The sequence below is a fragment of the Chelonia mydas genome, chromosome 17, assembly GCF_015237465.2.
Source record: "Chelonia mydas isolate rCheMyd1 chromosome 17, rCheMyd1.pri.v2, whole genome shotgun sequence".
Lineage (NCBI taxonomy): Eukaryota > Metazoa > Chordata > Testudines > Cheloniidae > Chelonia > Chelonia mydas.
In genome coordinates, this window is record NC_051257.2 from 16,408,688 (window position 1) to 16,435,993 (window position 27,306).

Sequence of the window (27,306 nt, forward strand, 5' to 3'; positions counted from 1 at the left end):
AGCGATGTTATTTATTGCTAATTCTGCTATTACTCTATCATGTAGCACTGATAGGACTTGACTTTTTTTTTTTTTTTTTTAAAAGAATGTATCAGTGACAACTAAGTAATTTTTATTCTACTGTTCCCTTAAACTAAAATCTTATTGGGGTGGGAAGGGGAATCTCAATTTTTTAAAAACATGTGACTTAAGTTGGTTGAAATGTTTTAAACAATTTTGGGGTGAAAAATTACATTTTTCTTCATAAACAGAATTTTTTTCATAGAATCACAGAAATGTAGGGCTGGAAGGGCCCTCAAGAGGTCAGCTAGTCCAGCCCCCTGCGCTAAGGCAGGGCCAAGTACGCCTGAGGTCTCTGACAGGTGTTTGTTCAACCTGCTCTTAAAAATCTCCAATGATGGTGATTCCACAGCCTCCTTAGGTAACCAGGAAAAGGGGTGAGGAAAAAGGAGGGTGGGGGGAAGGAAACCAACATTTTTTTGAAAATCATATATCTGTGAAAGTGTTAATGACAAAAATTCAAAGTGAAAAAAATGGTTCCTTTTAACAACCATGAGGAATGAAAATTACTCCAATATTTTTTGAACTTTTGAAGTTTTTTGCTAATTTTTCTGCCCTTTTTTGACCAGCTCTACTTTTCGCTAATAAAGCAACTAAACAAGTTACTAGTATATCATTCATTTTATAAAAAAGTTAAGTCATATACCATGTTGTCTTTAAACCTAGTACAAATCTCCCACGGATGTTCTTTACACAGCTCCCAGATGTGTGCCAGATGCTTCAGAGAAATGCAAAGACCTGGGGTGAAATCTTGTAGAACAGACTCCCCTAAGAACTAAGGACCTTTAGAAACCTCACCAGTTTCCTCTTCAAGTGTAAGGTGCATTTCTTTGTCCTTGCCTTTTTTAACATAAGCACACAGCAACATTTATATTATAAACACAAGACATCCCACTGCACATTCTTCTCCTCCTGGGGAGAAGATGAGAGAACAAACATGTAACGGATGTCAGCCATGTTCCTTAATGCATGACTGGAAGATGCTCGGATACTAAGGTGATGAGCATGGAATATGTATACAGAATAGAACATAATATCCTGACTCGATTAAGTCAATGGCAAAATTTGCATGGACTTCCAAAGGCAGCATGGATGAAATCCTTGCCCTGCCCCGAAGTCTTATGCTGATGCAACACAGTGAATGAGAGTCACTAAAAGCGCGGCGTGAAACAGCACAGGCCTTATAATAAGAACGTGTGGCTCCCAGTTATGGTGCACAAACACATCTTGCCACCCACCCAACAGAGGGAAAAATTCTGCCCTCAGTTCATCACAGCACAGAGTTTAAAAAACAAAACAAAAAAACTCACTCTCCCTACATGCAGGGAATTGTCTTTGTTGCCATAGGAATCCTGCAAAGTTCAGAATATCCAAACTCGCCATACGTACCAAAGAGCAGGATTTGCCTCGAGAGTGAAGTAATTCTGAAGGCAAGGCTCAAACTGTCCAGGCCTTCGTGAGGGACAGGAAATGAAGCCAGTCAAAATAAAGAAGATGATTTGATAAAGCCAAATTGCGGCTTTGCCGATACCAAAGGAAAAAGCAGATGCTGAAAATAGAGAGCAGTTTTATCTTGCTGCAGATTTAATTCCATAAATTGTTCCATCTGATCCAATGTGGTCATGCATTCACCTTTTTGCTTCTCTAATAAAGTTTCTGAACGCTTGTCAGAGATAAAATAACTATTTCTAAAGCACCAGTTAGATTAGGATTAAATCCTCAAATTTAATCAATGCATGATGGAAGGGGGAAGAAAAAATATTCCTTCTTAATTAAGAAGGCCAGAATCACTCACCAAGAAAATATTTTCTGTGATAAATAGCTGAGAGAAAAGAGCGGCTCTGTGCTATAATCAAGTTTTTAAGGGAAGGGCACCATGGAATGTTCACTGGACTACACAGTACTTATTTGGCAAACATAAACTTCTCTCTTTCCCTGGTGAGGAGTCAAAAGTTTCTTGATATGGTCATAATGATTTGTTGCCCTCACACTGCTCTTGCCACATGCATGGAAGATGCTCATCTCTTAATACGTCTGTCTTTAATCTCTTCTTTATCCAGGTTTTCTAATAATTAGTGCGTAGTGCAATAGGAAATCCTAGATGTATCTTAATTTTTTTTTTGTTTTTTTTTTCCTGAATAATCAGTCTATGCATTTATATTGCACTAATCACTGTGCTGTCTAGGCATTCAATAAGCCACAGAGACATAAGAAAACACTATCAAAGGAAGAATATGAGACTATTGCCTAATACGGTGCAATAAAAATACCCACAATACAGAAACTAAACCAAAGTAGAAAAAACACAGGCTAAGGAGACTCAGACACCTCATCATCAACCAACTGGGGAATAATTATGAGCCTGGGCCTTCAGTTAACAGATTCAAAATCTCTGTGGCAGTCAACGGGGATGCGTACTCCCCATGCTGGCAACTGAAGGATCAGCCCCTTAGATAGCAGTGACGTAAACAACACAAATGACTCTGTGCTAGTAGAAGGCCCAAACCATCCCCCATCAATGGGAAAAATCCAAGGGAAGGGCCTGGAAACTGCATGACCTCCAACTCCTTGGCATCCTTCCATGGATGGAGTGGGGTTCTTGTCTGTGGAGTGGGGCTGGGATTTGGCACCAACAGGCCACATGGCAAAGGGACTGAAAGCTCCCAGAGATGCCATGGGTCCTGCCATGCATCCATGTGGGGGATAGGCGCAATGGTACAACCATGGCAGGCAGGCAAGGCATGTCCTACTGGTTTAATCAGTGTGGGACATCTTAGGCTTGATCCAGTGACTACTGAAATCAATGGAAAGACTTCCATAGACTTCAATGGTCAAGCCCAAGTTTTTCATTGGAAAAAAAAAAGGGGGGGGGGAATTGTTTCTTTACAAATTTTTGATAGAAAATACTTACCAATTATCACCCAGCCCTATTTAGAAAGAGTCGTGTAGGAGACAGAATAGTGGGTAGAGTCCCAGGGAGGCAGTTAAAGAGGAATGATAAATACAGTCCATCATACAGCTCTGCACCTTACCAAACGTGGCATACCCTTTTAGATCTGACTCTTTCTGTAATTAAATACATGCCATAACATACACCAGATGTACCGCATGGTGGAGTATATCCTCCAACAGAAACCATCACTTTGGGAATGTCCTGGCTTTTGACCGCTTCATTTAACACTGCATTAAAGTTTGTGCTTGTACTCACTCAGTTATTCGTCACACCTTGGGTTTATGCATGTGGCTTGATTTGGTCATGGTTAGTAGTCTAACCTCTGACCTTGGTTTTGATTATGAAATGAAAACAAGACTAAGGTCTTTTTTTCTACCCACGCACCGTCCCACTTTGCAGAGAGGAACTGAAAGGCGGGTGCAACATACGGTATTGAAAACATGACAGCAATGAAGGGAATTGCAGTTTCGCTCGACTCTGAACATTTAAAACAAATGTTGGATCTATGAGAGCATTTCCTTTCTGGAATTCATTTTCATCTTTTACCTGGCAGTAGGAGAGCTCCTTTGAAGTCAATAGAGCTGCAGCAGTTTACAACACAGAGAATTTGGCCAAAAGAGAATAAGGAATTCAGAAAGTTTGCGGGGGGGGAGTGGGTGGGTGTACACTTCTGTTTACCCAGGGGCAGCAAAGATTCACCTTAAAACAGCAGGCTACATTCTGACCCACTTGATACCCCACAGGCAGGTGCAAGACAAGGAAGTATTTAGCCCAGTGGGTTTATATTAAAGGTCAGATTGAAAGTCTTACTGCTGAAAGGTTTGATGCATCCAACTTCAAGATGGAGACTGAACAGCAAAGCGCCAACAGGCTCTTGTTTCTAAGAGAAGTTTAAGGAATTAAGTTGGATGTGTATGGAGAGAAAGGGGAGCAAGTGTAACCTGCCTCACCTGCTCTCCCTTGTATATCTCTGGTAAATTCACCCTTGTGTGGGTCAAAACCTGGGAGTAGTTCCATTGAAGTCAAGGGGATTACTCACTTAAGTAAGGTGAGCCAATCTTGCCCCTATGTCTCCATGTATCATACTATCAAAGCAGAACAGTTTGGATGGCAGCATTTTGAACTCTCCTCACCACAAAGGAGCATCAGACTTTCTCCATTTCCTGGGGCTCCCAAAGGATCAAGTTTTCACTTGACAAATTGCCAGGCCACTGGGTAGAAACTAGGCGCCTTTACTGTGCTCAGAATCCCTCACTGCACTGAATTCCAGAGAGTCTTTTGAAAGCACTTGAACCAATTACTGATGTATTTTTAACCTCCTATGCCTTGTCTCTCCAGGGAAAGGCCATTGCGTTCTAGCGGACACAGCGTGACCTAAGCATGATAGACAAGGACCATCCTGGTTAGCCGTGGAGTGAATCTTCACACCAGACCACCGTGTATGCTGTAGGTGCCACATTTGTTACAGAAATCCCATTAGAGGAACAGTGACCGGCTGAGACATAATTCTGAGCACGTCTGTCTTATATACGCAATGATACCCAACCCCCACCCCCACCCCCCTTGCCAAAAAAAAAGTGTCCCAATTTTTCACATTTGCTATCTGGTGACCCAACGCTGAACGCTAAATCAGATCAGTTAACACACGGGCATTCTCTCATGGAGCCAAGCTCTTCAAGTGGCCTTAACACAAGCAATGTAAGGAAACAACTAACTTGACTCACTGCCTGACCCCCAAAAGCAAAGAGCTGACCCAATGCAAGGGTTGAACCCAGAGCTCTAGGGAGAGGAAATGCTAGACCAGGGGGTTCCCAAACTGTGGGCTGCAGCTCTAAGGTGCGCTGAGGCAGGCCCCAGTGGTTCACTGGAGTCACTGCCTTCTCCAGTCAAGTCAAACTGTTGGGTTTCAAAGATCTTGAAGCATTGCTTTGAGTGCCTGTTGCCAGGGATTTCTCTCGTTACAACTGGTTTACATTAAAATGAAAAGGAAGCATGGACATTATTTACAGTATTATGGTTTATATGTTCTAATCCTTAAAATTAATAATTTTCCTCAAGAAGGGTTAACAGTGGGTGCCTATTAGCAGCTGCACAGGTCGGCTTCAGGGAAAACAGTTTGGGACCCCCTGCCCTAGAGCATGGGTCTTGTGGCTGAAGAGTGTATTGGCAGCAAGGACTATTGGGTTCTACTTTCACTTGAGCCAGTAACTTCAGCTTCCTGTGCCAGATGAAGAGTGAAAATAAGAGTACCAGTCTCACGGGGGGGGGGAAATGACATGAGGCTTAGTTCACGGATAGTTATGTGGTTTGAGATCACCAGATTGAAGGTGCTATGGAAGAGTGAAGTATCTATTATTACTGAGCCTTAAGCCACAGAGGAGGCCCTGTCACTGCTCTTGTTCCATTGCAGTCATTCTGCTCTCTGTCCGTCACTATTCTTGGGGCAGCTCGGCACTGACTGAGACCAGTTCCCAGAACCCCTCCTCCTCTTTGCTGATTCACCAGAGCACATTAAGTTTCCCACACAAAAAGCTGACCCACCCACCATGGTTCATGCTTCTCTGACTGCTGCTCTCTCTGGAGTCTCTAGACGAGCTCTATGATTTCCCCAGACCACAGTTAACACAGACTCATTTATGTAATTCCCACCACCCATAGCGGTGGAGACAAGAAGGCCAGGAACTTAAACAATGTTTGTTTTTTGGCCAGTGTGCATTAGTCACATATAGTTTCCTGCTTAAGCTTACGGAGCACCAGAACAAAGGCCTCTTCGGAAGAAAAGCTCCGGATGACTCAAGGGCTTGGAGATGTAGGGGGAATGCCCTTCTTCCAAGTCACCAGTTCAAATCCTGCCCAAGTCAGCAGATGGCAAGTTTCAATTACTGCTACGAAGTGACTTATTACAATTACCATGTAATCATACCATCATCGTTACACTGCCCTCCCTCCTGCCAGCTTCTTTGTTCCACCCACCTCCTACCGTTTGACTTTTAGATTGTCAGCTCTTTGGGGCACGGGCTGACTTTGCTCTGCATTTGTACAGTGACTGCCATAAAGAAGCCTCAAGCAGAGTGGGGCCTCTAGGTGCTAATGCAACAGAGCCACAACAGTCTCATCAGATGGGTGCGCAGAGACTTATGCAACATAAGGTAGAGGTCACAGGCTAGTTTCTAGCAGATGGGCATCCACAGTGCAGAAATCACTGTTCTGCACGGCAGTTGGATAGCCAAGTAGGCAAGGAAAGTGAACTACTCCCTCGCTCCGCTCTCTTTGCATCAGGGCTGAGGCACAGCTGGCTGGGTGGGATAGGGGGAGGCTTGCACTGCATGGGGTATACACATCCCAGGACAGGGCTATCAATCCAGCATCTTTCACCAGCACAGGATTCTTTTGCAAGAGCAGCTTTGCCGCACAGCCTGGTTTTAATCATACTTCTAACCTTATGGTTTCTACAAGCCACTGCGCTATTGGAAAGCACTCAGATATTGGACTGTGGGTTCACGAAAACGGCCAAGCTAAGGGCTGCCATGAAGCTCCAAGGCGAGCAAATCCGCCAATAAGCGCAAGACCCACCAAGGTAGAGGAGGAACTTTGTCACATCACGTATGAAGTTTCATTTTCATAGGGGAAAGTTGTGCTTGCTGATGCTTCAAAGGCCTCAAGACTAAAAATCTCAAGCACCATTTACGGGGATGCCTTTACAGAAGGCTTCTCCTATAGAACAGAATTTAGCAAGTTCAAAAAGCTTTTGCGCAGATCCCAACAAAACCTGGAAAAAAATTCCATAATATTCTGTGCTGTCCTGTTGAACTTACGCATAGACTTTCCCAAGGCTGAGCACGATGTTCAGTATAAGTCTGGCTGACAGATAGCTGATTAACGGGCAGTCCTATGAAGAGGCCGTTCTGATCACATAGGATAGTGCTATTCATCTATATTCATTCTAGTTCCAATAGCTTAATGACTTTGCCACTTTAACCAGATGATGTATTAACTGGTGCATTGCATGTATTTGTATGACCTATAATATTTCCATACCCTGTTCCAAATATGGAACCACCTGCTTTTCTCGTCTAGATACCGAGATTCTCAGTGCCAAAGATCAGTATTTTCCCTAAAATAAATAAAAAACAAACGCAAAGAAACTACCAGGAGGATTTGATTTAAATCAAATGCATTTAAATCACGATTTAAATCAGTAATCAGGAAGACTCAATTTAATCATGGTTTTTATATATATAAGTACATTCTTGTTGGTTGTTATAACCTTAATACATATTCTTCACAACTCAGAGATAGATGTAGGTTTCATTTTTAGAAGGTACACGCTGTACATTTTTTAAGTGATTTATTTTGAAAACTTTTCAGACTAGTTTTACAGCTATATCAGAAAATGAATGATTGTTTGGTTATTTCATTTACCAAAGGTAATTGAAGCAGATATTTATGAAGTCATTGGGAGGTGAACTATCTCTAATTCAACAGGTTAATCATTAATATTTGGAGGATTTTCTTGCCATGCTGGATTAGGAGGAGAACATCACCAGACAGACATTTAAATTGTTTTACTTAACTAAAACAACAACGTTAAGTATTCTGGATTTTTTTCTTCAACAGCAAACATATAATATTTGAACAAAACAAGCATATGAATTTTTGAATGTATTTAAACGTTCAATTTTTTTTTTAAATCAGGTTTGTTTTTGTTTATTTTTAACTAAAATAGTTAAATGAAATATTTTAAAAACAAAAAACAAAAATTAAAATAGACTACGTTAGCCAGGTCAACATAAGAAACTTAAAATATTGGCTTCTGCAGCTAACTCGGTCGTCTTCACCTTCATTTTCCTGTTTGTTCATAATCTGGAAAAGAAAAACAAGCTTTCCTGCTTTTTCAGGTCCCAAACGATTTCTCTTTTTGGAATGACTTAGTCCAAAGAAAGAAAATATTCTTTCTACACCAGCACAAGAAGCTACTGCTGTTAAAAGTGAGATTATCACTTCAACAGTCTGAATCCAAGTGCTTAAGTGACTTCCACCAGTTCACTGGTGTGACTTGCTTTAAAACATCGTCAGCAAACATACATTTCTTGAATGGTTCTTATTCCCAAGATAGGTATATTTTACAGCCTGCTGCCATTATAGGTTTTCCCTTCTAGTGAGAGAATGGTATGGTAGATCTCAAAACAATGAAGGCTACACTCAGAAAGACCTCAAGACTTCTGGAATATGCTGCTCAAAACTGGTTAGTCTCTAAGGTGCCACAAGTACTCCTTTTCTTTTTACGAATACAGACTAACACGGCTGTTACTCTGAAACCAGTTTCACTTTTGTTTCTGCTGCCTGTCCCTCCCTTCTTACATTTATCTCCAGACTTCTTCTCCTTGTCCAGATCTACTCCTCCCCAACAATCTTCTATTCATTGAACTTTTTGAAACTTTGCACTTTTAGAGAGAGGTAAGGGATTGACTCTGTGTACACAAATTTGCAGAGGGACAATAGGGTTGAGGTCTGTTATTTCTCACCACTAGATATTATTTATTTATTTTAAAACATTTTTGCTTTTAACAAGCATGTTATCTCTGGAGACACAAATCTACAGTTTGAGAACTGCAAAACTAAGCATCTCGGATGGTACCTTCTAGACTGAGCACTGAGTCCCATTGGGCAGATAGAAAGATTAACCTAAATCTATACAGGAGCCCCTGGAACTCCATAAAATTGGGTCCCTAATCCATGAACTATTAGAACTCATTTACAAAACTCTTCTTAAACATTACATGAATATATTGTCTAATAAAGCATTTTATTAAAAAAATTCAATTAAAAAAATCTGATTTTATTGATTTTTTAAAAAAAATCATTGATTTTTATCCACCTTGGAAACTACCCAAGTATAGCGGTTTTAACTCACAATCCTCATCATTCATCCACTTTTAAGTGGTTGTATTTGGTTTCACCCCAGAATCCTTTGCACTGGTTCCCCATGATGCTTCAAACCACACCACAAGTGCTGCAGCACTTCAAAAAAGCAACATTAGATTTGGTGCCGCACTTAGTGCGAGGCTCCGGTCACAAAGGAGAGGATAGCCAGGGACTGAGCAAATGTGCGTTAGCAGAAGTCAAGGCAGGGAATAAAGGACAGAAATTTTCCTTGTGACACACAGGTTGAGACACCATTTTATTTCTGCCATGTTTTCCCCCAGTAAATCTCCATTCAAGGCGGGACTGCTGTGATGGCCACTAACTAAAATATCCTAGTTCTAGTCAAGGATGTCCTTATTTTATCCAAGGGCAAACTGAGGCCCAGGGAGGTGAAGTGACTTGTTCAATGTCCCACACTGACCGACCCTACCCACCAAGCTGGAGCAGTAATTCTGTTAGCTATACACTAAACAGAAGCGATAGAACTAAGCTAAGTGGAAGCTCTATTGAACTGCTATAGTAGAGATAAACAGAAGCTATGTAACTAAGAAGCAGACTATAGTCTTGGGGCAGCATCTATGGAGAGATGTGACCACATGCATTAAACCAGTGTTTTACAAACACAAAATACTCGATATTCAAAACGAAGCTGAAGAAAAATCTGTTCAGTACATTTTCCATGATGCAACTGCCTCGTAAACTGTTCCAATAGAGGCCTCCTTTTCTGGGGTACTTACACATTCAGAAGCACTTCGCCATCCAGGAGACACGCTAACAAGTCATGAATGGAAATGGAAGCGCTCCCAAATGATGGGAAAGTCTGGGTTGTTTCTAGAGGCAGCTGCTTTTCGCGCCTGCCAGGCTCAAAGAATTATTGAAAACTTTCCAACACTAATTGGCGAACACAAAAGTCTTCAGAACCTGATGCAACAAACAAGGGGGTCAGCAGAAAAAGCAGATCGCCCAGAGAAAGGCATTGTCAGTAATTGTGCCAAAACTTGGGGCAACGTTTGGGCCTGATGGTTTTACAGGGGCTGTATTGGGAGGGAAGTTACACTTGCCCATCAGCCCTGGCACGGGTAGGAAGTGGCATGAAGGGGCTGATGAGCTAAAATGAATTTAAACAGACGGGAAAAAAAAATCAAAGGGAAACCCAAGTAACATGTACATAGCTTCTTACTGTAATCCAGGTACAATACAAATGTTTAACGAAGCCTTCTCTGCAACACTGTGAAATGTTAATACAATAAATAAGTTAATTATTATTATTAATTTAGACTAAGGTCTTGGGATCAGGTAATATGGTTTTATGTGTATTATGCATTTAAAGGTACTATGGGTGTGAGTTTCAAATGTGCCTGATGGAGCTGCAATACCACTTAACTCTTCTAGAGCACTTTTTGTCCATAGATCGCTAAGTGCTTTATAAAGGAACGATCATTATCCTCCTTTACAGATGGGAAAACTGAGGCACAGAGAGGGGCACTGACTGGCACAAGGTCACCCAACAGACCAGGGGCAGAGGTGAAAACAGAATACTGGAATCCTGAATCCCCGTCTTGTGCTCTGCCTCATAAGGTCACGCTACCTCACGCTACCTTTAAGAGTCAATGGAAGTTAGGTGCCCTAATTCTTTTGGATGCTTTTGAAAAAAAATCTTACTCTGTTTGAGTAATGGATAAATAAGTCCATTTTTCAGATGGGAAAACTGAGGTACACAGGTTAAGTGACTTGTTCTAGGCCACTGTGAGAATCAGTGCTGGAGTTCAGATAGTTCTCCCAAAATAAAGTAACAAATTTAAGCCATGCCAATGTCTCACATCTCTTTTGTGCCTTAATATGGGTCATTCCTTCCTGGGAGGCAGCCTGGGTCCAGGGGATAGGGCACTCGAGTGGGACCCAGGAGAGCTGAGTTTTATTCCTGGCTCTGCTACATAACTTTGAGCAAGTCACTTCACTTCACGCCTCTTTTATGATTTTAATTATTTATTATTTTACAGCAGCTAACTGCACAAGAGACTTAATTACTACTGTAATAGAAATAATAAAACATCCATAGAGAAGCACTCTAAGTTGTGAGCCCAGACAGTCTCCACCCACCCAAACTGATATAGTATTTGAAGTCATCAAGCTGGAGTTAACAATGTCAAGCCACAGGATTGCAATTTGACAATCCTTGGTTGCATTTATTTAAATGTGTTCCTTTCACTTCTGCTGTAACTGAGCCAACTCTGGCTATTTTTTGGATCAGATTTTGTTTTTCCTTTTAGAAAGTAGCTAATAAAAATATTGTTCCTTTAGGACTTTTTCCAAGGCAATAGGGCTGATGCAAAAGTGTTGTAATTTTTATTGGCTTTTTAACAAAAACAAAAAACTTTTTTTTAAAGACAAACCGAGAGATGAGTGCTGGTATAAAGTGTGACTCCAAGAGTCATGTGGAATGAAGTCATCTCTCCACTGAGGGAAGCACTGTGCTAGAACATGAAAACCAGAAGCTGAAACGGACCATAAACTAAGTGAAATTGACCTGGGTAGTTTTATCATTCCAGCAAAATATAAAGAAACTGCATAAGGCCCCCATCAAAGGAGCAGGTGTAACTGTGTTAAAAGTGTGTCTGCGCTGTTGAAACGGACTCTGTACATGGTAGAGTTCTGTTTTTGTTTCTTAATCTACCTACCACCCATGTTCAGTTTACAAGTAAAAAGATGTTTTTTCCCCAACTGCTAGCTCTGGAGAATCAACCAATGATCTGAGAGCTGAAATGGGTTTGTTTTTTTTTGTTTTTTTTTACAGCTCACGCATCACTGTCAGCAATAAAGATTCTGCAACAGAAATGCATGTTAGGAGAGAAAGGATGATTCTGTGGCTAAGGCACTAATATAGGACTCAGGAGGTCTGGGTTCAATTCCTGGATCTGCTGCAGACTTCTTGTGCAGTGTTGGGCAAATCACCTAATTTCTGTTTCACCCACCCTTTGCCAGTCTTATCTAATTAGACCATAGAGATCTCTGGGATAGCGTCTCTCACTATTAATTTGTGCAGTGATTAGCATAACGTGGCCCCAGTCTCCAGTCGTTGTTGGGGAATTACGGTAATAAAGCAGTTAACAATCCTGGAGATGATGAGGGAGTTAGAATAGAATCCAGACCACTCTCTCTGAGCTGTGTTGGCTCTGCAGGGCTAAGAGGAGTAAACAGTAATAAAAAATTACTTTTGTCACTAAAGTTAGCAGAGACAGTTCTGAACACAAATAGGGAGCAGATGTGTTGGTGAAGAAGAAGCTAAGTTTTTATATCATAGGCCCACACTAACAGTGACCCGCAAAGTTTTCTATTTAAAAGTGGGCTTGAGTCTTTGTTTATAATGTATAAAGAAGGCCTCAAAGAGGTTTTTTCCCATGCTTGTTCTTTTTTAACCTTACAAATACTAGAAATGTCAACTCTAGTCTTCTCTCGTTTTGCTAGAAGAACTACGACTTGTCTCAGACCATGTGTATTGTGAGTTCTCACACCTCAACTGAAACGATACAAAAAGAAAAGGAGTACTTGTGGCACCTTAGAGACTTACCAATTTATTTAAGCATAAGCTTTCGTGAGCTACAGCTCAGCTGTAGCTCACGAAAGCTTATGCTCAACTAAACTGGTTAGTCTCTAAGGTGCCACAAGTACTCCTTTTCTTTTTGCGAATACAGACTAACACGGCTGCTACTCTGAAACCTGAAACGATACGGGAGCAGAAAGCTTCCAAGACATCTTTTCTTCAAAATGTTAGTTAATGAATGAAGCTATATAGGCATTAACACACAAAGCTTTGTCTAACTTGAATTCCCTTCCTCTCCCAACAGCTCAGCTTTCACTCTCTCGAATCATGCAATGTCATCATTTCACTGTCTAAGCAGGGACTGTCTCTTCTGAGTTTGTGTAGTGCTACCTGGTACAATGGGGCCCCAATCCTGGCTGGTGTCTTTGGGAGCTACAGTACTACTGTCAACCACAGAGTCCTCTAGGACAAACAAGATCTGAGTTTCTAATGTAAAAAACAAGTGCGTGGGTCAGGAGAAGAAATAAAAGCCACAGACTCACAGGCCATCTTTATAAAACTCATAAAGCAGTAAAAAAAGTGCATGAGTCCATTTATCTCTCTCCCCCTACCAGGAACCGCCATTGACTTCAACAGGAGCTCTGGGTGGTCAGCACCTTTGAAACAAATCAGATCACAGAGGGTTTACATAAATACTTTTTATCTGACCATTGTGAATGAGGCCAAACCAAGTTCTAACAACTAGGTGAACAAGAACAAGTCATGTTCTAGCCTAGCTCTCTCTGCCTGGGCTCACACACTGCTTTAATATATAAGTAGTCCACTGAGGACCACTGCCAGGCGGCATAGGTTAGAATTGTGGTTCTCAACCAGAGGTACGTGTGCTCCTGGGGGTATGCAGAGGTGTTCAAGGGAGTACATCAACTCATCTAGATATTTGCCTAGTTTTACAACAGCTACATGAAAAGCACTAGCGAAATCAGTATAAACTAAAATGTCATACAGACAATGACTAGTTTGTACTGCTCTATGTAGTATCCACTGACAATGTAAGTACAATATTTATGTTCCAATTGATTTATTTTATAATTATATGGTAAAAAGGAGAAAGTCAGCAATTTTCATGAATAGTGCGCTGTGACACTTCTGTATTTTTATCTCTGATTTTGTAAGCAAGTAGTTTTTAAGTGAGGTGAAATTTGGGGGTAGGCAAGATAAATCAGACTCCTGAAAGGGATACAGTAGTCTGGAAAGCTTGAGCGCCACTGGGTTAGTACAGCCCCCCAGTCCGGAGACAGCACAGAGCCGAGCAGAATATAAGGGAGCCACAATTGAATCTTGGCCTCAGCAGATAATCCAGGCCGTGCTTTTGATCACAACAGTGTCCCTTTGAATAGGCAGGTTTACACTAGTTCCGAAACATCAGCCCTCAGCCTTCCAAGATCATAGCTCAACCTTTCACATGACGCGTCATTGACATTCTTATAATGGCTTTTGCTCACATTTTAACCTGTGGCTTGTCTCCGCGCTGCCCGTTTGAAGTTCTGCACTCTTAGTGATTTCTGGCAGGCCCAGTGACATTGGTTGGGGAGAGCACGGCAGTCTGACTGCAGACCTGCTCCTCGCTGGACCCGGCCCATAGAAATGGATTACATTCAAGCATCTTAACAGCAGGCAGCGATTGTTTTAAACTGCCCAATAATGAACCCAAGTTTAAGACCAGGGCAGGCAGCTCCTCCCCAACAATACCAGGGCCAGGCTGAAGCGTGCTGATTAGAAGGGGCTCTTCATGAGCGCAGCTGGATAGAGGAATGTCGCTTAGCAGCAAAGAGAGCAAAAGCTAAGGCAGGTACCGCAAATCTAAAAACCCCTTAAAATGCAAGTCATCCCCAAGAAACCCCTCCTTTCCCACAATGCAGGCTGGGCTGATGAAACTTGACACTCATCCCAGCAGGAATAATTTCTGAGCTGGGGTTCACAGGCCTGCGGGACTGACAATCAGCAGACCAGCAAACAGCGCTTAGCACTGACATAGTGCTTTGTCTTCAAGCCATTTCCAAACACATCTCTGACCAGCCTGCCTAGATACCTAAAGATAACGGACGGGCGCCTCTGCCTTTGGCTCGCTCATGTTTACGGGGCCTGTCCAGATGCACCATTAGCCCCTTCCTATGTTTGGAATGGAAGCTGCAAGGGGCAGGGACCTGGTCTTTATGCTGTATTATTTAGCCAAAGTGCCTCATACGCCTGGAGCACTACAGAAATATGAACAATACATTCCAGTCTGCCCTTGTTTAGAATGGCATTTCCCAGCTACAGACAAGAAGAAAACAGATCCTATAGCACACCAATGCCAACCTCTAAATGATGAGAGGACCAGAAATCAGCAGCGATGCCCAGCCCGGCAGCCAAAGAGTGCCACGCAATCAAACAGCCAGCACACAAAAGGAAAACCCAGTTCCTGTTTGAAACCGAACTTGATCCGAGTTAAGCAGTAGATGACGACGGCCAATGTCCTTCCCATCTCTCTGGTTTCAGGTCCCCGTTTGTTCCCTCTGCTTGGAATTAAGGAGAGGATGCCATTCTGTGAGCATGTGTGTGTCCTTCCTGTCAAACCTACACCCATGCGTGGAGGTTACAATCCAAACCAAGCCAGGATTGCAGTGTTGACTGTGTTCAGGTGGGTGTGTTCCAGGGAGAGAGGGGGCTAGGGACGGAGTGCACATCTCAAAACAAAAATCTCGTCTAACAGTCTCTCCCCGCCACATAGCCTTCCACGTTTAATCGCTGCCAAGCCAAAAGGGACTGCTGCAGGCAGCAGCATCCCTAGCACAAAACCCAGCCTACCATAAGGACTATGCCCTTTTCTTTCCCCAGCCCAAGGACAATGCTTTGCCATGAACAATCCTGTAGCAAGGAGATGCAATGCCAGACTTCAGCGCCCCACCCCCACACCACCCCTGGCATTTTCCAACAGGGAGCCGCACCAGCTTCATTCATTCGCCCACCCCTTCTTTGTTGCTGGCTCAAAATTCATAGATTCCAAGGCCAGAAGGGACCATTGTGGTCATCTGGTCTGAGCCCCTGGATAACACAGGGCAGAGAACTGCCCCCCAAATAATTCCAAGAGCAGCATGGGCTTGCATGATGAGCCCCCCCGCATCCCCTTTGCTGCTGTGTTCTCCACCCTCCCTTAACCCAGGCCCTTCTTACCTTCTTCCTTAGCATCCAGCTTGCAGGGGGGCTGTGGAGGAGCCCTCCAGGCGGTTTGCACGCCCCTCTTGCCCCCCAGCCCTAGCCGGAGGCTGCAGCCCTCTGGAATACAGCCTGCCACTCCCTCAGGCTAACGCTAGCTGCATCCAAGCAGGCAGGCGAGGGAGAGAAACCGGAGCAGGAGGGAATTGACGACACCGATGCAGCCAGAGCTGGAGGATGCTGCTGCCAGGCAAGCCCAGGGACTGTCCAGAGGAGTCTCCTCCCTCCCCCTAGCAGGCCATGGGGAGGGGAGCAGGCACTGCAGTCCTGGGGGCTGGCTCGGCTGCCTAGCAAGGTGATGGCTCTTGCTGAAGAGGCTCAGTCAATGTGCCTCTAACGCTGGGCTCTGCGAATCCCCCTTCCCCGCCTGCTTGGAACAAAAGGGGAAGGAGCAGGGGAGGGAGGGGCATTCCAGCTGTTTTTGTCAGAGCTGCACACAAACCTTAATCTCCCCGTTTCGCAGGCCTGAGCCCAGCCACAAAAGCAAGCGGGAGGCTGGAAAACGTAGATCCCCATACAATGCTTGCAGGCAGCTGAGGAGGGAATCTCCACAGGGCAATTTCAATGAGGGCTTTGTTTAAAGTGCCCTATGTGTTTTTAAGGGAACGAGGGATAGAGGCCAAGATCAGAATCAGAAGACCTGGGTAAGGATTCTATTCCTAGCTTGGCTACTGATGCACTGAGGGGCCTTGGGCAAATCACTTCTCCGGTGCTCAGTTTCCCCATCTATCAATAAAGACCAGGGCAATCCTTACAGGTGTGTTGCAAAGCTGACTGCACCAGTACCTAAGAGTCACTCTGAAATCCCCCAATGCAAGGTGCTTTTTGTACAATTATTAATTACCATGCAGGACAGACGCACTGTAAAAAATCCCCCATCGTAACAGGGAGTCATTTTTAAAACTGCCTTGTAGGCCCAGCAGCTGTACTGAGCCACAGGGGGCTCTGTGTTTTGTTTTAAAGGCTTTGCTCTGGGCTACTTTATGCTTCTTGAGTTTCAGGTTCAAATACCCCCCCCCCCCCCCTAAAAAATAATCAAACTGAAAGTCAGTCAAAGTCATCCAATTTCACAGTCTCCCCCGCAAAAATAATAAGTAGCCCCAGACCCACTTGGAAGGCCACCCAGCCTCACCTAAAGGTTCACAGCCCTCTGCCACAAATTCCCCCAAACTCTCCTGGCTTCACCAAGCTCTGGTGAATACACCTTAAAATACTTTTTTCCTCCCTGCCCCTAAAAAGGGGATGGGGTGGGGAGGAAATTTCCCCTCCCACTCAACAGAGATGCTTGGTTCTTCTAAAAGACCCATCATTCAAGGACCTTCAAGTAGCCCCCTTTCCTCATCATTTCGGTTTTGCTCCAGGTAACTCAAGGGAGGGTTATTCTAAACTACATTGAACTTTCTGGGTATTTTTTAAGTTATGATGACTATTCTTATGTATTTGTGTAAAGGAGAGGGAGGAAGCAGGAAATACCTTGTGGCTTCAAAAAGACAGTCTGACTCTGGAGAACTTAACTAGACTGTTTCTAGGGAGCCCAGTAAAAAGGTATCACCTGCAGCTTGTGATTCAATCCTTAGTTTAAAAGCCAGGAATGTTGGGAAGAGATAATGTCCATCCAAGTTTGGTAAGAGATGTGCCTTTTGCTATGCTATCACCATGCCGATGCCCTCAGATCTGTAAGCAGGCACAGCTAAGCTTAATCACTGCTTGGATGGCAAAACCTGCAAGGAAGAGGTAGGTGCTGCAGGAAATGGCACTTTGCCCTCCGAGTCCCCAAAAAGTAGTGCCTTTGCAGGTGTGGGGCATCTCTGTGCTGCCAGAGGTGTGCTCTTTTGGATGAGAAGTCAGCATTAGGGATCCCATGGTGCTTCACTCCCATGGCAGCTTTACTCCAAGGATCTCAATGGAGTTTACCAACTTCAGTGAATTAAGCCTCAAAACAGCCTTGTGAGGCAGGTAACTATTCTCATGTCCCATTTTACAGGCAGGAAAATCAACACAAAGAGAGGTGAAAAGACCTGCTCAAACTCAGAAACAGAACCCACGTTGCCTGACTCCTAGGCCTTTCTTCTTTGATATGTTAAAAACTTGCTACATATCTCCCCCGAAATGACTGTATTTCAATGGTGGGTGCAGCAAAGTGGGGGGCACTGTGGCCTGGTGGAGAGAGGCCTAGACTAGGCCACAGGAGTCCTTGGGTCTATTGCTGGCTCTGTCACTGGCCTGCTGGGTGACCTTGGGCAAGTCACATCACCTCTCTGTGCTTCAGTTTCCCCATCTATAAAACAGGGATAATAATACTTAACCTCACTTTGTGAAACATCTTGAGATCTACTGACGAAAAGTGCCTTAGATATGATATTTTCAAAGCTACCTCAGGGATTCAGACAAACAGAGTTTTGAAAATGTCACCTTTTTTTAATGTGCTTTCAGATAAGATGTTACAAAAATGATCATTAGTTAGTATTATGAAGTTTAAATAAATCCTTGTGTAACCTCCCTGGATTCAAATTTTAGGTCAATTGCACAATTTTATGAAATATTTTCATATGATATTTCAGTCTTGGTACTAAAATTTCCATATATATAATTTCACTTACAGTCCTCTCTCCATTACAGCGTATAAAGTCAGCAAGTTTTGTGTTATATTTTGTCTGAGAACAGTTTGTGGTCTGCACAGTGGTTGAATGTCATTTCCTCACTTCAGTTTCATTTTATTACAAGGTCCCAGGACTAATTTAATCTAAAATGCTTTAAAGGTAGGCTTGGAAGGATTAGATTTTTATCAGTAAATGTTGATTTCACAATGCGCACACAAACCGAAGAAAAAATATTTCTATCAATAATAGTCAAAATTTACAGACAGGCAAAGTATGAAAACTGCAGCTTGAGAACTCTTAGTTTGATTTAAGGCCATTGACTTTATGTATTTTGATAAGTGATGTTGACAATTTGTTTTTAATGGTTATAAAGCTTTAACTTTTTGAATCTCAGTGTCTACTGTCATTAAATAATTGTCTGACCACTGCCCCCCATAATTTCCCACAACTCTGAAAATTTAAATAGATAAAAATAGAAAAAAATGCTTAAAAATAAACTGAATTGTGCTAAGCCTATTTTAAAGGCAAGTACATCAAGAGCTGGTATGTTCCTGAATGTTTTTATATTTCACGAGCAGAAAACTTGAGTTAAAAGAGCACTTTACTTTCTCCTGCAAAACTTCCAGTACTCCTGAGAGCTCCTCTCGTAAACAGCCATCTATCAGAGTGACTCTTATTTGCATTTCACCAGTGTAGCTTCAACCAGGATGAGAGGCCAGTTGTGTTAGGCATTGTACACGCTTATAGGAGGACACAGTCCCTGCTTGAAGGAATTCACTATTGTAGGATCAGGGCTCTACACTGTAATCTGCTCTTCGGAATCCCTGAAAACCTGTGGGGTCCCAGAGGGCTAGATTCTCCTCTCACTCACACTAGTCTACATTAGTGTAAAACTGGTGTAAGTGAGAGGAGAATCAGGCTCGTTGACCTCAACACAGAGCTGGTCAAAAAAACTTTCTACTACACTTTTTCCATTGAAAATGCCATTTTGTCAAAATCAAGAAGTTTTGCAGAAATGTATCTGTTTTGATTAAATTTCTCAGGTCCAGGATGGAAATTCTGCTGACAGGATGGAATTCCCCCATGCAGATTTACCAGTAGCACAGTTGTTAGGTAAGTTGGGAGACCTAGGTTCAAGTCCCTACTCTGCTTGATTTGTAGGCAGGACTTACACCTGCTTCTCCTACATCACAGGTGAGCATCCTAACCAGCAGGCTATACAGCCAGTCTCTCGGGCATGCTTTTTTCACAAAACATTTTGAAAGGTCTCAGTTTTGTTGCACAGTGGAACAAAAACAAATTTTGAAACCTCAGACTTTGTTTTGCAAAAAAAAAAAAAGAGCTGTTGTTTTGTGGACAGCCCTGTTCAACGGGGCTCCTCATAGGTACAGGAGCTTGCACTAGCAGACCCCAAATCCGAATCAGAGCACCCTGTCCTGCAAATAGTTATGCATTTGCTTAACTTTACACAGGGTAAAGTAGTGCCAGTACAGTCAATGAGGCTATTATATGCATAAATGTTGGCAGGACTAGGGCCTCTGACTAACAAACGTTTCTAGCCTACTGTATTTGCCTTAACCACCTCCTAGCATAGACTTGCTGCCTTGAGCTTGAAGTGATGGGATGTACATTTTGTTTTGAAAAATGGCTTTTTATAGGTAGTCAAAACTCTCTCTGCTTGACTGATACATTATTTTGATTCAGTGACGGGATTTGCATTAGCTTTTGGGATCACTGCAAATCTTCAAGGTTGGGGTTTTTTTAACGGTTCTGACAGATTGAAATGTTACACAGACAAAGTAACACAGAAACCCAGGGCATATTCAGTGCGCGCACACGCATAGTGAAAAGAAGAGCAGACGCAGGACATCTATATTGCTATATCTATGTTATCTCTGAACGGAGACAGCAGAGATGAAATGGACGCAAACTCTTAGCTATTTTGTTTTCTTTTGTTCAGCACATCCTCAATCAAATCACCAGGAGGGCTGACGAGATGTCTTGAAACACAATGACTCTGCCATTACTTCAAAGGCTTACTCTTTCTAAGGCCCTGGTCGTGCAAGGTGTTCTTGGGAGGAGGCGACATCTGTCACTTCACGTGGGGACCTATGAATAACTTCTTGCCGGATCAGGGCCGACATTTGCTAATTCACTCAAATCTCCTCAATATGTATTGTTGTTTTTACAGCACCCAAAGCAGGGATAGGTGCAGCACATAAACCGCATGGGATCCCAGCCTCAGAGCTCACAATCCATGTCCCCCATCCAGCAATTGGATTTGAGCGAGCAGACCCCTGTGCCCATGCAGACCTTCACTGACTGCAGTGGGACCCTGTGCAGGGGTCCACCCATACGGATCCAATTGCAGGACTGGGGCTTAACTGGGGAGAATACAACAGAAGGGGGAAGGGATGCAACCCAAGACTCTTCAAAATCCATTCTAATCATCGTGTCTCTGGGGCTTTTTCAGCCCTTGCCATTTTGCTGATTTTTATTTTCTATTTTTCCATTTGTTTGATTGTAACCTTTTCATTTTTCTTTTTGTTTTTTAATCCTTTGCTATTTTTCTTATTTCCACCCTAACCCTATGGGACTTCCCCACCCCAAAACAATTTCAAGCACTCCTCTTTTCTTTCACATTTACACCAGAGTAACTACATCTTGGCCACACTCTCTGCTCCCCACCAGGGACTTCTCTCCTGACAGTCCTACCCGTCTTTTTACTCTTAGGGTCCTATAGCCCAAGTGTCACTGAATGAAAGTTAGTTCTGATGGTTAGTTCTGCTGACGTCAATTACCAAAGGCCAAAATGAGAAAACTTTGGTGGATGGAGATTTGCCCTGATGACATCAGCCTGCTACGTGGGACGCTGGAAGTTCTTCCCTGCTCCGTTGGTGTCCTCCAAGCTTTTACCCTGGTGTATCTCCCCTGATTTCAATGGAGTTACCCCTGGTTTACATCACTCTGAGTGAGAGAGAGAGAGAGAATGTGGCACAAGATCTTTTAACGACCACTTGAACACATGTATGTTGCCCATTTGGTTGGGGTGAGGGAAGGCCACAGGGGCCTGATTTCATAAAATATGAGAAGTGGCAGGTTTGAATTCTTACAGGCTGTGTGTTTGCAACTACAAGTGCTCTTAAAAGAATGTTTATGTTAAGTAGCCCATGGAGGGCTATCAGTCTGAAAAAATGCCAGTTGCTCTTCTCTTCTTCCTGAAGTGAGCCTAAAAGAGCCCTGTGAATCTTATACATTCATGTTTCTGAATATATATATTCCTGTGATCGTGACTTGGGAGGCGGGGGCGGAAATCTACTTGTTTGTTTAGAGAATATCAACATGAAATGACCGTATTTGGAAATGTTACATAATTTTGTCTGCTTCCTCTGTGCACTTATTTCATTCCCACCAGCTCATTGATACAGTAGCAATGACAGCATAAGCTCTTCCCATACAATTACACTGGAGCTATAAATAGTATATTGCACCGCAAGGCAAAGTACAAATCCCGGCATTGGTGGGAAAAGTAGAATTAAAAGAACGATTCCAAAAAATGAGGCATTTAGTTCTTTGGATCCAGATGAGCTGGAAGGATTTGCTGCTTTAGGCCTGATTCATGCTGGGCCAGGAATAAAGTTAAAGAGCAGAGTGTGAGCAGAATTTAAACATAGCTCCAGCTAAACCAGTTTCCAACACATTTTGACCAGGTAGGGCCAGATTTTCAAGGGTTCAGCTCCCATCTGGCACTGAAACAAGAACCAGCTATTCAAAAGTTCTCTAGCACCCAGCAGCCCCCGCTGTGATACTTATGGCCACATTTCCAAGACAGCTCAGCACACTGGGTGCCACTGACTTTGGTGCCTGATGGGAGCCGATCTCTTCTGAAATTCTAGCCTCAATTGTGGGTGCTGAATTCTTTTGAAAATCTGACCCAGAGTATGGATGGGGCCAATCGGTGTTCAAACTAGAACATATTTTAAAAATATAGTTGTAAGGCCTAATCCCAGTCCCACTGAAGACAACTGGACTGTTGGCATTGATTTAACAGGAAGTAGGATCTGGCCCTAAGACTCTCCTGTGGGGCTCTCTACGCTAGGATTAGCACAGGGTTCTGGAAGGAAGCTTTCCTCAGAGCTGTGCAGTCCTAACCACTTGTTAAGATCACTCAGAGGCGGTGCGTGGAAACACGCTGAAGGATCACGGCAATTTTCTGAGGAATTGTGAAGACAGAGAAGAGCTCACTTACGGCTTTTCCATTATTGTTCACCCCTGCTCAAGTTAAACGGGTATCTTGACTTTAAAACACCAGTATAATTTATTCATTAAAACAATCCTGGTTCCTGTTGTTCTACATTTTTAAAATAAACCTTCTTGCAACATCCCTGTTGATCGTATGGTGGTGTTGAACAGAGTCTATGCAAGAGCAACCTGATAAAGCAGCCCATAATATAACAACTGGGGAGTCAATGTGGTTAGCCGCTGAAAAGGAGCAAGAGTGCTCAGCACCCAGCAGCTCTCCTGGGGGCCAGATTTTCAGAACTGCTCAGCCTTCAATATGTTGAGCCCTTTAGAAAATCACACCCCAATTTTGGGAGCTGAGTCTAAGAAGCTTGCTCAAGGTCACACACAGAGCCCATGGCAGAACCAATAATAATAATAATAGCTCTTACCTAGCACTTTTCATCAGTGGATCTCGATGCACCTTACGAAGGAGGTCGGTATCATTATCCCCATTTTACAGATGAAGAAACTGATGCACAGACCGATGAAGTGACGTGTCCAAGCCCAAAGTAACCCAGCAGGCCAGTAGAAGAGGCATGAATACAAGCCAAGCCCCCTGAGTCCCAGTCTAGTGCTCTAGCTATTAGACCATCCTTCCTCCCAGCTGTCACTGAATGTGCAGGTGCAATGCAGATAGGGGTATCAAACACCTGGGAAGGCAGAACCAAACTGCAGAGTGACCCAGGAGGGTCAGAGCAGTGAGAGGCTGAAAGGAGACTTGATGCTAATACATGCAACCTCCTATGCTCAGGAGAGAAGATAACAAACCCCAATATAAAGTGAAGAGGAGGATGTAACCAAGCAGCCATACTCCATTGTCTTATGGCACGTTCACTTCCGTTTTCTTTTCTTGATGCTGCCCTAATATTGCTGGTTTGCCTGAGTAAGGACTGCAAGTTCAGGCCCTTACTGTCTTCTCAGAGGATCAAGGCAGTTGACTGTGCTAGTTCAGCTAAAAAGCAACAAGAAGAAGGAGCACTTCTAGCGAGGACTTTCCCACTTTAGATCTCAAAGCACATTACAAAGGTGGGAAAGTATCATCATCACCATTTTGCAGATGGGGAAACTGAGGCAGGAAGCAATTAAATGATTTGCCGAGGGCTGCACAATGAGTCGATGGCAGAGCCTGATTCTCCTCATTAAACAGGTGCATTTCCATTATTTTAATCAGTTACTCCTAATACACACAGGAGAAGCCGGCCCCAGCTCCCCTGATACCCAGTCTAACGCTCTATCCCCTGGACAAGGCTGCATCCAACCCCACTCACCTTACGCCTGCTAATTCTTTGCTTAATCTCTTACCGGCTACACTGTACCTTAAAAAAAGACCTTATTAATGAATGGGGCAACTCTGAATTGCTTTGGAAATCAGGATCAGTGCAGGCTCATGTATAGGGAGGGTTATCTTTAGAGAACATGATAAGATGACTTTTTCTTGCTGCTGCCTCAGCTATGGACCAATGGAGTTTTCTTTTTGTTGCAGGGAGAAAGAGTCTCTTACCTCTCAGTCCTTATCATTTGGGGTGTGTAATGATCAGGGCCCCCATCATATGGTGTGAAGAAAGTAGCCTGGTTGCCTGTTGTATGGGCCCTAACACAACTGTTTTTAATCTGAGACTGAATAGAAGAACCAGATGTTTCTGGCACAGAACTATGGACAAAGTGAGCAAGGGGACAAGAGACTCCCATTTCCTTTGGATAAACTGGGTGTTTTAGAAAATCAAAGAGTGGGGATAAGAGCCAGGCTGAAAACGTCCCAGCACTCCTATTTCCATGCCTAGAATTTTCAGAAGAATTCAGCATCCACAGCTGGGACTGCATTTACAAAAGAGCTTAGCTCCCATTTACGCACCTAAGGAAGGGCCTGATATTTTCAAAAAAGCTCAGCACCCAATGTGTTCAACTCTTTTGAAAATCTGGCCCCAACTGCAGGTGCTGTGCCCTAGAAAATTTGACCCTGTCTGTTACATGCAATCAGCTTGATTTCTTGGCTTCTCAGCACTCCAAAATAGTAGCACTGCCAGGAAAGAATGGGCTAGCGAGTAACCCCTTGCCTCAGAGGATCGCCAAGCTTTTAAAAATGTAGGAACGTATCATTATTCCCCACTTTGCACATGGAGAAAAGTAAGGCAGAAAGAAATTGGTGAGACTTGCTCAAAGTCCTACAAAGAACATCCTGATGTCTCTTACTTTCCATGTGCCAAACTGTAACCAGTAGACTACACTGTCTTTCCCGTTTACAGGTGACCGTGTATATGGTATTTGGTTTTAGCCGGAGATCTAGACCCACCCCCTCAGATATCACAGTAATGAGCAGGGTAAAACAGACAGATGAAACCCCAGAGCAAATCCTATTTCCAGACTAATGGTGGGAAGAGGAATGTGCCTCGGGGTTTTTCTTGATAACAATGATTAAATTGTATTTTTTTCTTTTAACAGAAGTGTCCACATGCAGCAGCAATGCTTTCTTCTAATACAGGGGAAATATCCAACATCTGCTGGAATTTCAGTTTTCTCACCACGCTGTTTTTGTCATCAGCCTGCTCCACCACCCACTAATCTCTGCTTTCCTTTGTTAAAGAAACAGTAAAAGGTTTAGAGAATTCCCGCATAGGAGAGAGACTATTTCCTTGTGGAGTAAGGATATATGCCTCTTGACAGAAGAGTAGTGAATGACCTCATTCTGCCACAGGATATTGCTGGAGCGTGAATGCCATGTGGAAGGGACAGCAGTGACAAAAAACACTCCGATTAAAATGTTGATACAATCAGGGTGAGGAGGCAAACTATTTTGCAACGTGTTTTTTCTTGCTTTTAGAATGTTAAGTATGGAAAAAGTCCAGTGCCGTGTGGAGTTTCAGTTAAATGCCATAACAGATATCAAATCCAGGAATTCTCTCACAGTTTCAGGCTCCTGTCAGCTCATCTGTACAACGTCTTGCCTGCATGGATATCCTGATAATAGACAGAATCACCACTAGGGGGCTCCATGGCACTATAATACTTCTATAATACTAGGTCCCATCGTGAATACCTACCCTTGAAGCCAGTGAGTATTGCACATGCTTGATACCTTTCAGTCACGTCAGGTCTAATAGTATTTAGCTTTTATCTTCAACATGCAGTGCAAGACAGTGTGGCCTAATGGAGAGAGCACTAGACTAAGATTCAGGAGACCTGGGTTCTGTTTCCAGCTCTGTGGGTGGCCTATGGAGTGAGGCACTTCTCCATATGGAGATAATGATACTGACCTCTGTTTTAAAGTGCTGTGAGGTCTATGGATGAAAAATGCTGTAAGAGCTAGCTTTTGTTATTACAACCATTAACTAATTCATCCTCACAACACCCCTAAGTATCTACTATTATTCTTATTTCATAGTTGGGGAAACTGAGCCACACTGCCAGTGAGATCTAGCATTAGAACCCAGCAGTTCCTGGATCCCAGTACTGTGCTCCTTTTAGTTGAGCAGACTGCACCCATACCACGTTACATATACATAGTGCTTGACAGGAGCAGCATGCTCTTTTACTACTGCTAAGTACGGTACAAGAAGTATGATTGCAAAGAGCATCCCTTTGGAATAGGATGGCCTATAAATCAGACACAAACTGATGGTTAATATTTTATGAAGTAGGTTATATTCTGCATGGGGAGTAAATAAAAACCAGATCCATCCATCATTTAGCTTCTTGAAGTTTTAAAAACAGTTTAACTTTCTGGAGCAAGGCCAAAGCAGGTGATGTGTGTATTTCCTTCCTTGACGTCAGAAGCAAAGTGTGCCCTGTGCATGAATGACCAGACAGAGCAGTCTGCTACAGCTGAATCGCTTTCTGCAAATATGGGCCCAAACATTCAAACACATACTTATACTTATGGGCTTAAATAGCATGGAAGTGGTGTATGGGCCTCATGCTGGGATTCTGCAAGGGGTGAGTTTCTCTCCGTGTGAATTAGAAGGGACATATCACATGAATACAAAATAATGCATGGATCAGAGGAGGTAAATTGTGCACTCCTATTTGCCCTCTCTCATTATACAAGAACAGGAGATGGTCAACAAAACTGAAAGGCAACAAATTTAAAACTGATAAATGGAAATCTATATACAAATGTGGAACTCCTTGCTACAAGATGTTAAAGGCAAATGCTTAGTGAATTCAAAAAAATTAGCAGCAAAGAGTCCCGTGGCACCTTATAGACTAACAGACATTTTGGAGCATAAGCTTTCGTGGGTGAATACCCACTTCGTCTGATGCATGTCAAAAAAATTAGACATTTATATAGATAGGAGAAATATGTAGAAGGGATATAAAACCACACGTTTGAGGTTATCGGAAAGAAAATTCTATGGACAGGCTATTCTGTAATTGTTTGCTTGTAGGGTTTCTAGTCCTTTCCTGTGAAGCATCTGGTACTGGTCGGTCTGCAAGGCAGGATATTGGATTAAATGGATGTTTGGTCTGCTCCAATATGAAAAAAATTATGTTTCTAGGATCTTACAGACTTTGCAGTGCATATGGCAGCTTTTATGCAGAGAACAGACATAAGGGGTTATTGTTGTAAATATACACTGAAGAAAGGAAATATGTCATGAACAACACGTGGCATTTACTTTTTATGTAAGGATCTCAAACTGCTTTAAAAGCCATTAACGAATTAAGCCACATGTATCTGCAGATAAATATAA

The 27,306-nt window shown here is 43.0% G+C and overlaps 1 protein-coding gene and 1 long non-coding RNA gene across 12 annotated transcripts in view; one reads left to right on the forward strand and one right to left on the reverse strand.

Annotated features, from left to right (window-relative positions):
* CLIP2 (CAP-Gly domain containing linker protein 2) overlaps positions 1-27,306 on the reverse strand; it is a 151,485-nt gene that overhangs the window by 106,110 nt on the left and 18,069 nt on the right. The window contains exon 1 of one of the 10 annotated variants that reach the window (XM_043531116.1): positions 16,867-16,956. The exons of 2 other annotated variants lie outside the window; for them this stretch is intronic. The gene's annotated coding sequence lies outside the window, so the exon portion shown is untranslated. Of the gene's footprint in view, positions 1-13,981; positions 14,116-15,692; positions 16,401-16,866; positions 16,957-27,306 lie in introns of those variants that run through there. 7 more of the 10 variants (XM_027831325.3, XM_043531117.1, XM_037880457.2 and 4 more) reach the window with 7 other exon arrangements.
* Positions 17,341-22,718, forward strand: LOC122463183. 2 transcript variants are annotated; one of them, XR_006286308.1, is made up of 3 exons: positions 17,341-17,468; positions 19,378-19,447; positions 21,068-22,718. It is a non-coding gene; the product is annotated as an uncharacterized LOC122463183 (long non-coding RNA). The 2 variants fall into 2 exon arrangements; XR_006286309.1 differs by having other exon boundaries at positions 17,344-17,468; positions 20,295-22,718.